The sequence below is a fragment of the Aotus nancymaae genome, unplaced genomic scaffold (genome assembly GCF_030222135.1).
Source record: "Aotus nancymaae isolate 86718 unplaced genomic scaffold, 86718_ANA_hifiasm-v0.15.2.pri h1tg000022l_1, whole genome shotgun sequence".
In the NCBI taxonomy this organism is placed as follows: Eukaryota; Metazoa; Chordata; class Mammalia; order Primates; family Aotidae; genus Aotus; species Aotus nancymaae.
The window spans coordinates 22,276,931-22,292,603 of record NW_026988435.1 but is presented as its reverse complement, the minus strand read 5'-3'; the positions used below and the strand labels follow the sequence as shown (position 1 = coordinate 22,292,603).

The window sequence follows — 15,673 nt, the reverse complement described above, 5'->3', positions numbered from 1 at the left end:
ATTTTTGTGAGTAAATAGTAAGTGTATATATTTATGGGGTACTTAAGATGTTTTGATACAAGCATGCAGTTTGTAATAATCACATCATGGAATGTGGGGTCTCCATCCCTTCAGGCATTTATCCTTTGTGTTACAGTCTAATTATACTCTTTTAGTAATTTTTAAATGTACAATTAAATTATCATTGACTATATTCACCCTGCTGTGCTATCAAACACTAAATCTTATTCATTCCTCCTATTTTAAAAGTGTGGAATACATCACAAATTTGTGTGTCATCCTTGCACAGGAGCCATGCTAATCTCTGCGTCGTTCCAATTTCCATATATGTGTGCCATGCTACATTAGAAGAAAGATCCCACCAATACTGTGGCTTAAGAAGAGAGACATTAAAATTAGCCAGGTGTGGTGGTGGGTGCCTGTAATCCCAGCTACTCAGGAGGCTGACCCAGAGATTGCTTGAACCCAGGAGGCGGAGGTTGCAGTGAGCCAAGATCATACCACTGCACTCCAGACTGGGTGACAGTGAGACTCTGTCTCAAGAGAGAAAAATAAAAGAGAAAGACATTTGTTTTTCTCTCCTAAAATAGTCCTCAGTGAAGCAGAACAGGTAGGATGGACAGACAGCTCAGTCCATCCTCAAAACAGGCTTCTATTGCTGCATCTGTGAGGGCTGTTCTAGCTCCTGCCATTACATTTGCATCCCAGACAGCAGGAATGGCCAAAGGAATAAGAAAATGCACCTTTATTTATTTTAAAGTCAAGGCTTGTTAAAAAAAAAAGCACTTATATCCCACTGGCAAAAAGTTACATGGTCATATCTGGTTGCAAAGATGCTGGGAAAATGTAATCTATAACTCAATGGCCCTAGCCACAGCTAAAACCTGGGGTTTCTTTTTTTTTTTCTTTTTTTTTTTTTTTTAGATGGAGTATTGCTCTGTTGCCAGGCTGGAGTGCAGTGGCGCGATCTTTGCTCACTGCAGCCTCTGCCTCCCAGGTTCAAGCAATTCTCCTGCCTCAGCCTCCCGATTAGCTGAGACTACAGCACATGCCACCACACCCAACTAATTTTGTTTTGTATTTTTAGTAGAGACAGAGTTTCACCATGTTGGCCAGGATGGTCTCAATCTCTTGATCTTGTGATCCACTTATCTCGGCCTTCCAAAGTGCTGGGATTACAAGAGTGAGCCACTGCTCCCGGCGGGGGTTTCGTTATTAAAGGAAGAGGAGAATGACTAATATTGTTGTATGTCTTTGTTTGGGTTCCTGCAAAGCAGAGTCTAAGGCAAAGGACTTGGATGCAGGTAGTCTATTTGCATTTACCTAATGACTGATGATACTGACCCCAAGAAGCAGAAGTGAGGTATGAGAAGAGACAGACAAGGAAGTGAGAAAGCCTATAAAGAATGTGCTACTCAGTTGGTAACCTCTATGGAAAAATGAGGCCCACTTGCACTCAGTATCATCTGTAGAACTTCACAGAGTGTCTTCAGCATTGTTCCACAGAAAGTCAAGAAGGCTGGGATGTTTGTCTGCTGACGTCCATCCACCATTTCTTACCAACTCTCTTGTACTTCCAGGCCATGACCCTGCTCGGGTGTCCCCAAGGGACACTACAGTACCCACTGGAGGTGGCACACTTGCAGCATGCATGCCACTGTTCACATTAGTGGCACTAATTGTCAAGTGGACCAAAGGGATGGGGCACAGGGCATCTTAGGCATGTGTTCTAGAGAACTAACCAGCTCATTTCCCATCCACACCCTGCAGTGGCATAATCGAGCCTGTGTCCAGGGTTGGGTGGGGACTGGAAGAATGTTTTTAAAGCACCTGATGCAGATACTGGCATGCAGTAGGTGCTCAATAATGTCAGTTCTCTTTCCTTACACTTCCCCGTTATCACCTTAACACACCACCTTAACATCTTAGCAATTAACATAAAGCAACCTCATTAAGTTCTTCAGCCTTTCTACAGATTTAACAACTTAAGTTTTCATACTAGGGGAAAATATCTGCACATCATAGTTTTAAAATTTAATATGAAATATTTAATTCAGATTTTGTGGCCAACTAATGGCTGCACTAGACAGATGCAAAGGTAAAGTGTGTAACATGATTACCAGAATGAAAGCCTATATCTGTAATGAGAAGAGAATCTTATTTGCTCTTTAATGCCTCTATTATACCCATAATTGAAAATTTTAACAATTAAACAAATGTGCCAGGACTTCATGAAGTCTCTGTAGGTGCATAGACACTGGCATAAGAGGTGGCCACCAAATCACATTCATTCATAAATTCTCCAAGCATGCCTATATGAGAAAGACACTGTTCTAGAAGTTGTTATTAAGATATGGTCCCTGTAAATGTCAATTTGATAGTCTGTAGGAAAGGGGGAGTGATTCACCACAGGAGAGTAACTACAAGTGCTGTAAGTCTTTATGCCACTACAAGTGCTATAATTGCCATAGATAGAAGTGGAGAGTTGGGCTCAGGTGGAGAATTAAAGAAAGAATTGAATTACATATAAGTCATTGTGTTTATCAGGGAAACAAAATGCTCACACAGTCTTCAAGTATCTTCTTACAGGTGAGTTATTTTAAATTTTATTTTTAAAAGTTATCATACATACAAGACAAGCTTGGTGGTTCACACTTGTAATCCCAGCACTTTGAGAGGTTGAGGTGGGCGGGTCACTTGAGCCCAAGAGTTTGAGACCAGCCTGGGCAACATGGTGGAGCCCAGTCTCTACAAAAAAATATAAAAATTATCCAGGCATGGTGGCATGGGCCTGCGGTCTCAGCTGCTCAGGAGGCTGAGGTAGGAGGGATTGCTTGAGTAAGGGAGGCAGACGTTGCAATGACCTGTGATCACGCCACTGCAATTCACTGCACTCCACTGCACTCCTAGGGCAACAGAGTGAGACTCTGTCTCAAAAAAGAAAAAGAAAAAGAAAAATCATTAAACTGTAAAATTAACTTAGGTGTGGTGGCTCATGCCTGTAATCCCAGCACTTTGGGAGACTGAGGTAGGCAAATCGCCTGAGGTCAGGAGTTCAAGACCAGCCTGGCCAACATGGAGAAACCCCATCTCAACTAAAATACAAAAATTAGCTGGGCGTGGTGGAACGGCACTGTGGTCCCAGCTACTCTGGAGGCTGAGGTGGGGGTAATTGCTTGAGCCAGGGAGGCAAAGGTTGAGGATCGCACCATTGCACTTCACTGCACTCCACTGCAATCCACTGCACTCCAGGGTAACAGAGTAAGACTCTGTCTAAAGAAAAAAAAAAAAAGAAAAGAAAAATCATCAAATTATAAGATTGACTTATTTTTTGGTATATCGTTTTATAATTTTTTTTTCATGCCTGGGATTATAGGCATGAGCCACCACAGCTGGCCTTGTTTTACAAATTGTAACACAAGTATTGATTTATGTAATCATCACCACATTCAGTGTATAGGACAGTTCTATTACCTTAGGACTCTTTTGTGCAATATCTTTAGTCATACCTCCCCTAACTGATCTATTCTCTGCCACTATAGGTTTGTCTTTACAAGAAGAATGTCACATAAAGAATCATATAGTGTATCTTTTGAGGCTGGCTTTTTTTTTTTTTTTTTTTTTTTTTTTTTTTTTTTTTTAAACACAGCTAATGCCTTTGGAATTCATGTAAATTGTTAGGTGTCTGGATAGTTTTTTGTTGTTGTTATTATTTTTTTTTTTTAGATGGAGCCTTGCTCTGTGGAAGCTGGAGTGCAGTGGCTTGATCTTGGCTCACTGCAAACTCCGACTCCCAAGTTCAAGCGATTCTCCTGCTTCAGTCTCCTGTGTGTCTGAGATTACAGGTGCTTACCACCTGTATTTTTAGTAGAGACAGGATTTCACCATGTTAACCAGGCTGGTCTTGAACTCCTGACCTCAGGTGATCCACCTGCCTTGGCCTCCCAAAGTGCTGAGATTACAGGAGTGAACCACTGTGCCTGGCTAGTTTGTTCTTTTTCGTTGTTCAGTGTATCCCAGTGTGTGAATGCATTGCTTTGTTTATTCATTCATCCACTGAAGGATGTTTGAATTTATTTCAGCTTCTGGTAATTATGAATAGAGCTTCTATAAAGCAGACTACTAATTAGTCACCAAGGCAGAAAGAGATACTTTCACTGTGAGGAAGTGATTAAGCTTACCATCACCAAAAGGGACAAATGGACATCAGGAGCCTCCAGATGTGATGTGCTGAGAAGGGCACATTATTCCTGTTCTCTTCCTTCCAAAACGCATGGTCTGTATTTTAGCATAAGGAAATAGACAAACCCAAGGCAAGAGCTGTTCTACAAAACAACTGACCAATACCCTGCAAAACAATGCCACGAAAGGCAGAAGGAATCGGGAAGTGTTTCAGAATGAAAAAGACTAAAGGCATGGCAACCAAATGCAATGTTTGACTCTAGATGGTAAAAACTTGACTAAAAAGAATATTACTGAGAAAATAATATCAGAAAAGTCATGTTGTATCAATGTTAAAACTTTCTGATTTTGATCATTGTATTGTGATTGTGTAAGAATACTCGAGAGAATGTCTTTGTCTTTGGATTCTTATTAGGGTAAACAGAGATATCTGTTATTTATCTATTACTATTTATTATCATATCATACCTAGATCACAGCCATCACCTCAAAACTGACCCTCTGCCTATAGGCTGTCTCAGCTGCCTCCAATACTATGAGAAAACATTTGATCTTACAAGTTCAGAACCTGGACACTTGTCCATTATATCTGGTTTAAACTTACCAAGTCTCTATGCTATTATTTCCTCTGAGAGGTACCAAACCACCAAACCAGTTTTTTTTTTTAAACTTATCTGAGCTAGTGTTTCTCTCCCCTTTTAGTGCCATCTAAATAAAATAAAATAAATAATAAATATAAATATTATTTATTATTATTTTCAATAAACTCTTTAAATTATTGTATAAAACTGCCCACAACTATCTTGGAAGTTATCATTAATAAAAATATAGTTAATTTAAAAATGTTCACAACTGCAATTTACTCTTTTTTTTAAAGTAGAGATGGGGGTCTCATTATGTTGCCCAGGGTGGTCTTGAACTCCTGGCCTCATGTGATACTCCCACCTCAGTCTCTCAAAGTGTTAGGATTACAGATATGAGCCACCATGCCTGGTTGGCTCTTCTTTTTAGAAAATTGCTTTTTCCTCAACGTTTTGTTTTGAAAAGTTATAAGCCTATAGAAAGTTACCAGAATGAATTTATACACCTATATGAAATTTGCTACTTGCTAATTTTTTCAAAGTTCTCAATCTCTTGTCCCTTCTCTTTCTTTCTGAATCATCTGAAAATAAATTACAGATATCTAGCCAGGTGTGGTGGCTCATACCTATAATCCCAGCACTTTGGGAGGCTGAGGTGGGCGGATCACTTGAGGTCAGGAGTTTGAGACCAGCCTATAGGGCAATATGGTGAAACGCCATCTCTACTAAAAATACAAAAATTAGCTGGACGTGGTTCTGCATGCCTGTAATCCTAGCTACATGGGAGGCTGAGGAGTGCCTGTAATCCCAGCTACATTGGAGGCTGGAGGCAGGAGAATTGCTTGAACTCAGGAAGCAGAGGTTGCAGAGCCAAGATCTCACCACTGTACTTCAGCCTGGGCAGCAGAGCAAGATCCGTCTCAAGAAAAAAAAAAGATAAAAAAGGAATGTCTGAGACTGGGAAATTTGTAAAGAAAACAGGTTTAATTGGCTCACAGTTCTGCAGGCTGTACAGGAAACATGATACTGGGATCTGCTTGGCTTCTGGGGAGGCCTCAGGAAACTTACAATCATGGCAGAAGATGAAGGGGAAGCAGGCACATCACATGACCAGAGCAGAGGCAAGAGAGTGAGCAGGGGCGGCGCTACACACTTTTAAGCAACCAGATCGCAGAAGTCACTCAGGATTATAAGAACAGCATCAAGGGGCTGGTGCTAAACCATTCATGAGAAATCTACCCTCATGATCTAATCACCTCTCACCAGGTTCCACCTCCAACATTATAGATTACAATTTGACATGAGATTTGAGTGAAGACACAGATCCAAACCACCAAGTGGGGTAAGTATGGAGGAAGCAAAAGGGAAGGTGTCAAAGAGATAGAGAAAGCAATGGGAGAGAAAGGAAAGCAAGGCGTCTAAAAAGGTAAAAGAAGAAAGTGGCATGAGGAAGGGTCAAAAAGAAATGAAGATGGGTATGAAGGATAATGGACATTTGCCTCCATGACACTCACTTGAAAATGTGAAAAATTAAAAGGTAAAATATTCAAGTGATGGGATAAAAGCATTAAGGCAAGAAAAAGAAAAGAGAAAAAAGAATAAAATAAAATTCTTGTGATCTAAAACTTTTAATCAGAAAATATCCTTGGATTGGCTTAGGAAATAAGGTGAATATGGTGACAACTCAGGTTATCACAAAGTGTTGTCAAGATAGAATGTCAGGAACGTACCAGAGTCAAATTTTGACTTTTTGCACAAGTTAGGCCTTTGAATTGCATTGTTATCCTTTCAATTTGTTCTCTTGAGTCTCTTTACTTAAACAACACACTTTACTTCAGAGTAAGTGTAGGATTTAAATACAGAAATTGTACATAGCATTTTAATCTAAATTAGCCAAATCTAATTTTTTTCCTGAAAATACAATGGGCACAATATATTTATACTTGTTTTTGGTTTTAAAAGCACCAAAAGGGAAAGACTATCATTATTAAAAGAAAATAAGTCTCTTTTTTCTTACTAAAGAAATGAAAGTCTTAATTAATTTCAAAATTCTGAAACAACACATTTTAGGTTTAAGCCACAAATGAAAAATTGCTTCTCTTCACTACTTAAAAAAGCCCTTAAACAATACTTTCAAAGTTACAGATTAGTGGCAAGAAATGTACAAATATCTCTTAAATATATATCCTTTATCCAGATTCATAAATTAACAATCTCTTAAATATATATCCTTTATCCAGATTCATAAATTAACAATTTGCCACATTTGTCTTATCACTCTCTACTTATAATACATATTACTATTAATTTTTCCGTGAATCATTTAAGAGCTATTTGCAGGTATCATTTTGCTTTATTTCTAAATACTTCAATGTGAATTTCCTAACCAAAAGGACATTTCCTTACATAATCATAGTCCAATGATCCTACTAAGGAAGTTTAATATTATTACCTAACATATTGTCAATATTCAAATTTGGCAATTGTCCAATATGTCTTTTTAGTATCTCTTCCTCCCTACAATATCCAATCCAGGGTCACACATTGCATTTAGTCGCCATGTCCTTTTTAGTTTCTGTATTAGTTACCTGTTACTTCATACAAATTACTCCAGGCTGGGGGCGGTGGCTCATGCCTGTAATCCCAGTACTTTGGAAGGCTGACGTGGGCAGATTACAAGGTCAGGAGTTTGTCTGACTAACATAGTGAAACCCTGTCTTTATTAAAAATACAAAATTAGCCAGACGTGGTGGTTCACGCTTATAGTTCCAGCTACTCAGGAGGCGGAGGCAGGAGAATCGCTTGAACCCAGGAGGTGGAGGTTTGTAGTGAGCCAAGATCGTGCCACTGCACTCCAGCCTGGGTGACATAGTGAGACTCCATCTTCAAAAAGAAAAAAAAAAAAAGAAATTACTCCAAGGCTGGGCACGGTGGCTCACACCTGTAATCCTAACACTTTGGGAGGTGGAGGTGGGTGGATCACTTGAGGTCAAGAGTTTGAGACCAGCCTGGCCAACATGATGAAACCCCACCTATAGTTAAAAAAAAAAATTAGCTGGGCATGGTAGTGCATGCCTGTAATCCCAGCTACTCAGGAGGCTGAGGCAAGAGAATCACTTGAACCCAGGAGGTGAGGGTTTCAGTGGGCTGAGATCGTGCCACTGCACTCTAGCCTGGGCAACAGAGCAAGACTCCATCTCAAAAAAAAAAGTTTTCTCCAAAACTTAAGTTTAAAATAAATCATAATTTGACTGGACATGAATCCAGCTGCAGCTTACCTGGATGCCTCTGCCTAAGGATCTTGCAGTCAAGGGGGTCCAACAGGAGTCACTATGATCAAAGAGCCTGACGGAGGAAGGATCCACTTCTCAAATCGTTCATGTGATTTTGAGCAACATTCACTTGTTCATGGGTTGTTAGACTGAGGGCCTCAGTTTTTTACTGGCTGTTGGCTGGAGGCCTCCCTCACTTCCTTACCATATGGACCTCTCCATATGGACCAGCTCATGGCAGCTGGCTTCCGTCAAAGCAAGGGAGAGTAAGAGACTCAGCAAGACAAATTTAAAAGCCAAATAAAGAAGTAGGTTTTTAAAATTTATAGCTTTAATAGATTGAATTAATTTTAGTAAGTAACCATTGAAATAATTTTTCTATGTACAAAATTCACACTTGGGCTCAGCATGGTGGCTTAGACCTGTAATCCCAGCAGTTTGGGAGGAAAAGGCACGAGGATCACTTGAGTCTGGAGTTGGAAACCACCCTGGACATCATAGTGACACCTCATATCTACAAAAAAAAAAAAAAAAAAAATCAGTTGGGCATGGTGGTGCTTGCCTGTGGTCCCAGCTACTCAAGAGGCTGAAGTGGGAGTATCATCTGAACTTGGAGGTCAAGGCTGCAGTGAGCTGTGATCATACCACTGCACTCCAGCTTGGGTGACAGAGTGAGACTTTGTCACAGAAAAAACAACAAACATCAAACAAACAAATAAAATTCACTTTTGAGGACACCAAAAATCTCAGACCAACACAGATTAAGAGTTTTAGCAGGCTAGATGCCGAATACATATACTACTTCTGTGGAAGAGAAAACTGGGTTCAAGGACTTGTGCAAGGTTTTAGAGTTCTTCTGTCGTTATCTGCATTCTCCTTTGAAACTCATCCCTAAACATGACACTATTTTTAGAAATGTCAATAAGCAAATTTCTTCTCTCCAAAGTTGGACAATTTCTGCCTCATGCTTATATTTTCTCCACAGAAGAATTATTCAAACTCTCCCTCCTGGATATATAGACATCCTTGTGCTTGCCAGCGGTGATATCATACACTTCTGCTAGGTAATGGGTACATGAGACCCTTTTCTTTTTTCTATTTTCTTCTTTCTTCATTTTTTTGAGACATAGTCTCACTATTGCCCAGGCTGGAGTACAGTGACACCATCTTGGCTCACTGCAAACTCTGCCTTCTGGTTCAAGCTATTCTCCTGCCTCAGCCTCCTCAGTAGCTGGGATTACAGGTTTGTGCCACCACGCCCAGCAAATTTTTAAATTTTTAGTAGAGACAGGGTTTCACCATGCTGGCCAGACTGATCTGGAACTCCTGACCTCAGGTGATGTGCCCACCTCAGTCTCCCAAAGTGCTGGGATTACTGGTGTGAGCCACTGTACCCGGCCCATGAGTCCCTTTTCTTGAAGGCTGGGAGGTTCCCTGACTCTGTTCTTTGGGGACTTTCTGCATTTGCTTGTATTCTCCTCTGTGTCTTTATCTCCTGGTGTCGTCTCCCAGCTGTGTTATCTGCTTTTGGAAATTCTAATCAACTACTTGCCGCCTATCATATGAGTGAGAAGCTATAATAATAATATAATAACAGTTTCCTATTATTCCTTGTCTTTACTCAGAAGTTATTCTTCTTTGAGAGAGGACAGTGGAGGCTTCTCTTGAACAATGCAGGACTGTGAAAATAGAACATTAATTTTTAAAATCAGTAGACATTGTGCTAGTTTGGAGTTTCCCAAGCTCCTTTGGTTTATGGTGCCATTAGTGTTTTTATTTTTTTCACGACATCGGGCCAAAAAACAAAAACAAAAACAATCCCGCTTCACTCCCTGCCAAAAAATCCCCAGCAATTACATGTATTAAGTTATTAGGTTCAAACACCTTTAAATATTTATTTATTTATTTGATGGGGTCTTGCTCTGTTGCCAGGCTGGAGTGCAGTGGTGAGATTGCTGCTCACTGCAACCTCTGCCTCCCAGGTTCAAGCAATTCTCCTGCCTCAGCCTCTTGAATAGCTAGGACTACAGGTGTATGCTACCACGCCCAGCTAATTTTTGTATTTTTTAGTAGAGATGGGCTTTCACCAAGTTGGCCAGGATGGTCTCAATCTATTGTCCAAGTGATCCGCCCACCTCTGCCTCTCAAAATGCTAGGATTACAGGTGTGAGCCACCATGCCTGGCAGTAGTTAACATTTTAACAATCAAGTAGCTATTTGAAAAGCAAATATATACAAATATGAAGAAAAAGTAATACTTAGTTTCATTCTTGAATGAACAGAATTACTAATGGGATGTGTGTGCCTGTGGGGCACAATCTACCTGACAAGTTTGGAATCAGAGTGGACATGGCACTCTCATTTCCTATTTCACATTTTTTTTTTAAAATGGAGTCTTGCTCCATCACCCAGCTGGGGCTGGAGTGCAGTGGCACGATCTCTGCTCACTGCAACCTCCACCTCCCAGGTTCAAGCAATTCTCCTGCCTCCACCTCCTGAGCAGCTGGGATTACAGGTGCATGCCACCACGCCTGGCTAATTTTTGTATTTTTAATGGAGATCACCATGTTAGTCAGGCTGGTCTGGAACTCCTGATCTCAGGTGATCTGCCTGCCTCGGCCTCCCAAAGTGCTGAGATTACAGGCGTGAGAAACTGCGCCCGGCTTCTTCATGTAGTACTTAAAAAAAATTGTAGTGACTGCTGAAAATCCAGCCTTGCAAAGAAAGGGCTGCCACTGAAGGGAACGTAGCATGATCTAATGAAACTGCAAACCACTTTGCGGTAGAGACTGAGTGGTGTCTGATAGATGCTACTGTGCTGCCTTCAAAAACTTGCTTTTTAAAAATTTTATTTTACTATTATTTTTTGAGATAGGACCTTACTCTGTTGCCCAGGCTGGAGTACAGTGGTGTGATCTGAGCTCACTACAACTTCCATCTGCCCAGGTTCAAGCAATTCTTTTGTGTCAGCCTCCTGAGTAGCTGGGATTACAGGCCATGTCACCACACCGAGCTGTTTTTTCTATTTTTAGTAGAGACTGGGTTTCACCATGTTGGCCAAGCTGATCTCAGACTCCTGACAAGTGATGTGCCTGCTTCAACCTCTCAAAGTGCTGGGATTACAGGTGTGAGCCACTGCACCCAGCCTGTCCTCAAAAATTTAAAATATGCTGCTGGGTCTTCTGAGTTCTCTGTGGTGCCTGGTGGGGGTGAGAGTACCTTAGAGCACAATTTGGGAATTGTGGTGCTAGATGAAGGAAAATAAAAAGACATATTCCCTGTAAGGACCCTAGCCATAGTGTAGCACACAGATAGGTGGTCTGCTGGTTATTCTGTAAGGTAGAGGACAGCAGTCAGAACATAACAGACTTCCCCTACCGTTTGTCTGTTATCTGAATCCCTTTCTTACTATTTGAATATCTGTACTATTGGTCTTGCTGGGAGGCAGAGTTCATCTTCCACTGTAGAATCCGAATAGATTTGAAACTTACCTCTCAACCTCCCTTGAAGCAGGGGCCTGAACCCATGACTTAGGTGTGACAATCAGACCTGTGAGCCTCAGACTTGGAGACAGAAGCAAAGGGTCAAAAGCACTGGGGACATCTCTCCGGCTGTGGGCTGTTGGCCTGCATGCTGGCACCCAAGGTAGCGATAGGGCCAGTGTCAATGCTGGCCGTGTGGATGGTCTCAGCAGTGGCTCTGCGATGCAGTGGTGTCTTCACTGGACTGGTTCTGGTGGTTTTCATGGTGTAGCCTCCTCTTTTTAACGCCTATTCTGAATGTAGTTCTCTAGTCTTCCTGAAGATGTGGACAACCAAATTTCCCTCCAATAAATTCCTTTTTCTGTTTCATTCGACCTAACTTCTATCAAAGATGGGGCAAATAAAAAGAAATTTTGCTGGAAGATTTCCAATAATAGAAGAGAGGCAAGATTATAGATGCCATATTGCACTGACTTTACCAGATAAAACAAGGAACTTGGCAAGTTTTAAGATGTGCCTCTGAAAGCTCCAGATAGCAAATAATAATCAGAGGGGAACCAGCCCCCGAAGGCTGAAAAAGCTATATACAAGGAGGGTTTAGATAATACGGACAGACTTGAGACAGGAGAAGACTGTGCTAATTATTTAGCGCAGAATGCATCAGCCCCTGTTACGTGAGTCTCAAAATGATATGTTTGTGGTAAGTAGGTAAGTTTGTAAAGTATGTATTATTAGAGATAATGCTTAGAATATTTGCAGACCCCTAGAAAAGGTAGGATAATATGCACTAAAGAGGCGCTAGCCCGGACAAAATAAATAGATATCAGGTCTCACACCTATAATCTCAGAACTTTGGGAGGCTGAGGCGGGTGGATCACGAGGTCAAGAGATTGAGACCATCCTGGTCAACATGGTGAAACCCCGTCTCTACTGAAAATACAAAAATTAGCTGGGCATGGTGGCGCATGCCTGTAGTCCCAGCTACTCAGGAGGCTGAGGCAGGAGAATTGCCTGAACCCAGGAGGCGGAGGTTGCAGTGAGCCGAGATCGAGCCATTGCACTCCAGCCTGGGTAAGAAGAGCTAAACTGTCTCAAAAAACAAAACAAAACAAAAACAAAAGATATCAGGTTTGGGATGAACGATAGGCTGATGAGAGGATTAAATGTAGGTGGAATTATCCAAATTGGGGAAATAAGAATGGACAAAGGTTGTTTGGAATACAGATGCTTTTGGCAGACCTGGACATTGTTACATTTATGTTTCTCATTGGCAGACACTCCATAAGACCGAGTCTAGACGAATGTGCTAGGAAATGAAATAACTGGTTCAGAGATCAAAGGGAAAGGAAGACAGAGTCTACCTGCACCAACTTAGGAGGCATGAGATATGTTTGAAACTCAGGTGCACCTGCCCAAAAAGAAGTGAAGGACAACATCAGGAAATGGAATCCTAGAAGCATACCCATGGCCAAAGAGAACATTGTGGCAGACAGAAGTGTTCTGCTGTTTTGAAGTAACACAAATTCCTCAAGTTGAAGAACTGGATTTGAAGGTGGACCAGCAGAAGATAACTATCCTCTCTTGCTTCAGTAGAACAGAATAGGATGTGCATTTTTAGCCTACACACTCTTAGTGAAATAAACTGCACCCACAATTTTGAAATTGACAGATTGCTTGCCTTCAATGACATGAAGCAACTTCAGGTGTGACTCATTTCCTCCCTTGATAAGTGAAATTATGATGTCATGTACACATGCCATTGTTAGGTACGCATGGGCTTGTGGGACTGTCCATGCTCTTAGGAAAGACATGTGGTGGGAGTATTTGGCTCAAAAGTCTCTTAACTGTTAGGCAACATTATAATTTATATTACCTATTCAAATATAATCACTGATTCTAGCACTGCTCTGAAAAACACATGAATATTCTTAATATGAAATCTAATTTTCAGTTCTCAAGGCTTGGTAATTGCCTAAGCTGTTTTAATTATGCTTTAGGGTTCCAACCTATCCACCCATCTTGTTAACCTGCATGCTGTATGTAACCTGTCCCATGTGTTTTTTTTTAATTATTAAGTTCTTGTACATTAACTCTTCCTATCATGGGAAGAAGGGCGGTTCATTCAGATACAAAAATGCTTACCTCATTAGAGCACTAGGGGAATAAAATGTTTTTATGCTGTTGAAATTATTTGTTTTGAGTTTGGGTCAAGGTTCAATTATTGGACTCATTTTTTCTTCTATAATGGTCAGTAACAGAGAAGGAAACCGACAGGCTGGGAAACAGCCCCTGGAGGTTAAAGGAAGTGAGCCAACAGCTGATGTGTACTGATGCCATGGGTCAGCCAGTGCACTTGAGTCTTCTTCTGCATACATGACACAAAAATTTAAAAGAATTATCATTATCAGGCCGAGTGCGGTGGCTCACGCCTGTAATCCCAGCACTTTGGGAGGCAGAGGTGGGCAGATCACCTGAGCTCAAGAGACCAGCCTGACCAACATGGTGAAACCCAGTCTGTACTAAAAATACAAAAATTTACCAGGCCTGGTGTCAGGAGCCTGTAATTCCAGCTACTCAAGAGGCTGAAACAGGAGAATCACTTGAATAGGAGGCAGAGCTTGCAGCGAGCAGAGATCGAGCCCACTGCACTCAAGCCTAGGCGAAATGAAACTTCGTCTCAAAAAAAAAAAAAAAAAAGAAAAAGAAAAATAAGAATCATCATTATCGTTTTAACAAATGGATGTGAATGAAACCCTTCACATTCAATAATCTGCATTTCCCATATTATATCCTACTATTTCATCCCGTATATTCCAAGCAACTACCCTACAGAATTCCTCATAGTTACCTTTTCTACATCAAGACCTTTTGCGACTTTGCCCTTTGCTCCTGCTCTTGTTTCTTTGTCAATAACCTTCTTCTTTCTAGTTTGTGTGGAGTTTTTATGTCATATGTCCACCATGCCCGGCTAATTTTTGTATTTTTAGTAGATATGGGGTTTTACCATGTTAACCAGGCTGGTGTCGAGCGCTTGACCTCAGGTGATCTACCTGCCTCAGCATCCCAAAGTGCGGAATTACAGGCATGAGCCACCGTGCCCAGCCTAGTTTATGATTTTTGATGCTATCTTTTAACTTCACCACATACTGGGATTCAGAGCTGCCAGATCTATCACCCGGACATTTTTGTTCCTGCCACATTGCAGGATACTCAAAGTCTTCTTAATAAAAGTTGAATTGAGGCTGGGTGTAGTGGCCCACGCCTGTAATCCCAGCACTTTGGGAGGCTGAGGGGGGCAGATTGCTTGAGCTTGAGAGTTGATACCAGCCTGGGCAACGTGGTGAAACCCCTTCTCTACAAAAAATACAAAAAAATTAGCTGGGTGTGGTGGTGCCAACATGTGGTCCCAGCTTCACGGGAGGCTGAGGTGGGAGGATTGCCGGAGCCTGAGAGGCAGAGGTTGCAGTGAGCCAAGATCATGCCACTGCACTCCAGCCTGGGTGACAGAGTGAGACTTCGAGTCAAAAAAAAGAGTGAATTGAATCCTTTATGTCAGTGTATGTATGGTCAAACTCACTATCTAGAATGTTTTAAGAACAACTGTATATGTTTTTCTTGATTTTCACTTTTACAGCAATGTGTTATGAAAAAAAACAGTCACTAAAATTCAGTGAATGTTTTGTTTCATCTATAAAATGTTGCGCTTTTCTTTTTGCTCCCCCAGCTCCTAGACAGATTAACACAAAAAGTTGCGTTTGTCTGAATGACTAAGATGACCTTTGGTTTTACATCCTTAGTTTGTAAACCAGGCCTTTCAGTGTGAGCTTAGGCAAGTTACTTAACCTCTCTGTTAAATGAAGAAAATATTTCCAAATTCAAGGTGGTTGTGAGGATTAAATGAGATTATATCTGAAACGGATTTAGATTGTTTCACTAAATAAACGTTCATTGAGCATCTGTCCAGGTGTCAGAAACTATGCTAGATATTCAAGTTTAATATGACACTATCTCTATCCTGGAGGAAGTTGCAATCTAAAAGCCTTGTCTGCACATAATATGGACTCAAAAACTGTTCCCTTCCTCCTTTCCTTCCCAGTCTATCAGCTACTTACTACCAGGATTTGGAATGAAATGAGGAGAAAGCTTTACATTTTAC

At 41.1% G+C, this 15,673-nt stretch overlaps 1 pseudogene; it reads right to left on the bottom strand.

The window, feature by feature from the left end:
- Positions 1-244: 244 nt before the first annotated feature.
- On the bottom strand, positions 245-345 carry LOC135276412 (U6 spliceosomal RNA; annotated as a pseudogene).
- Between the last annotated feature and the right edge of the window lie 15,328 nt (positions 346-15,673).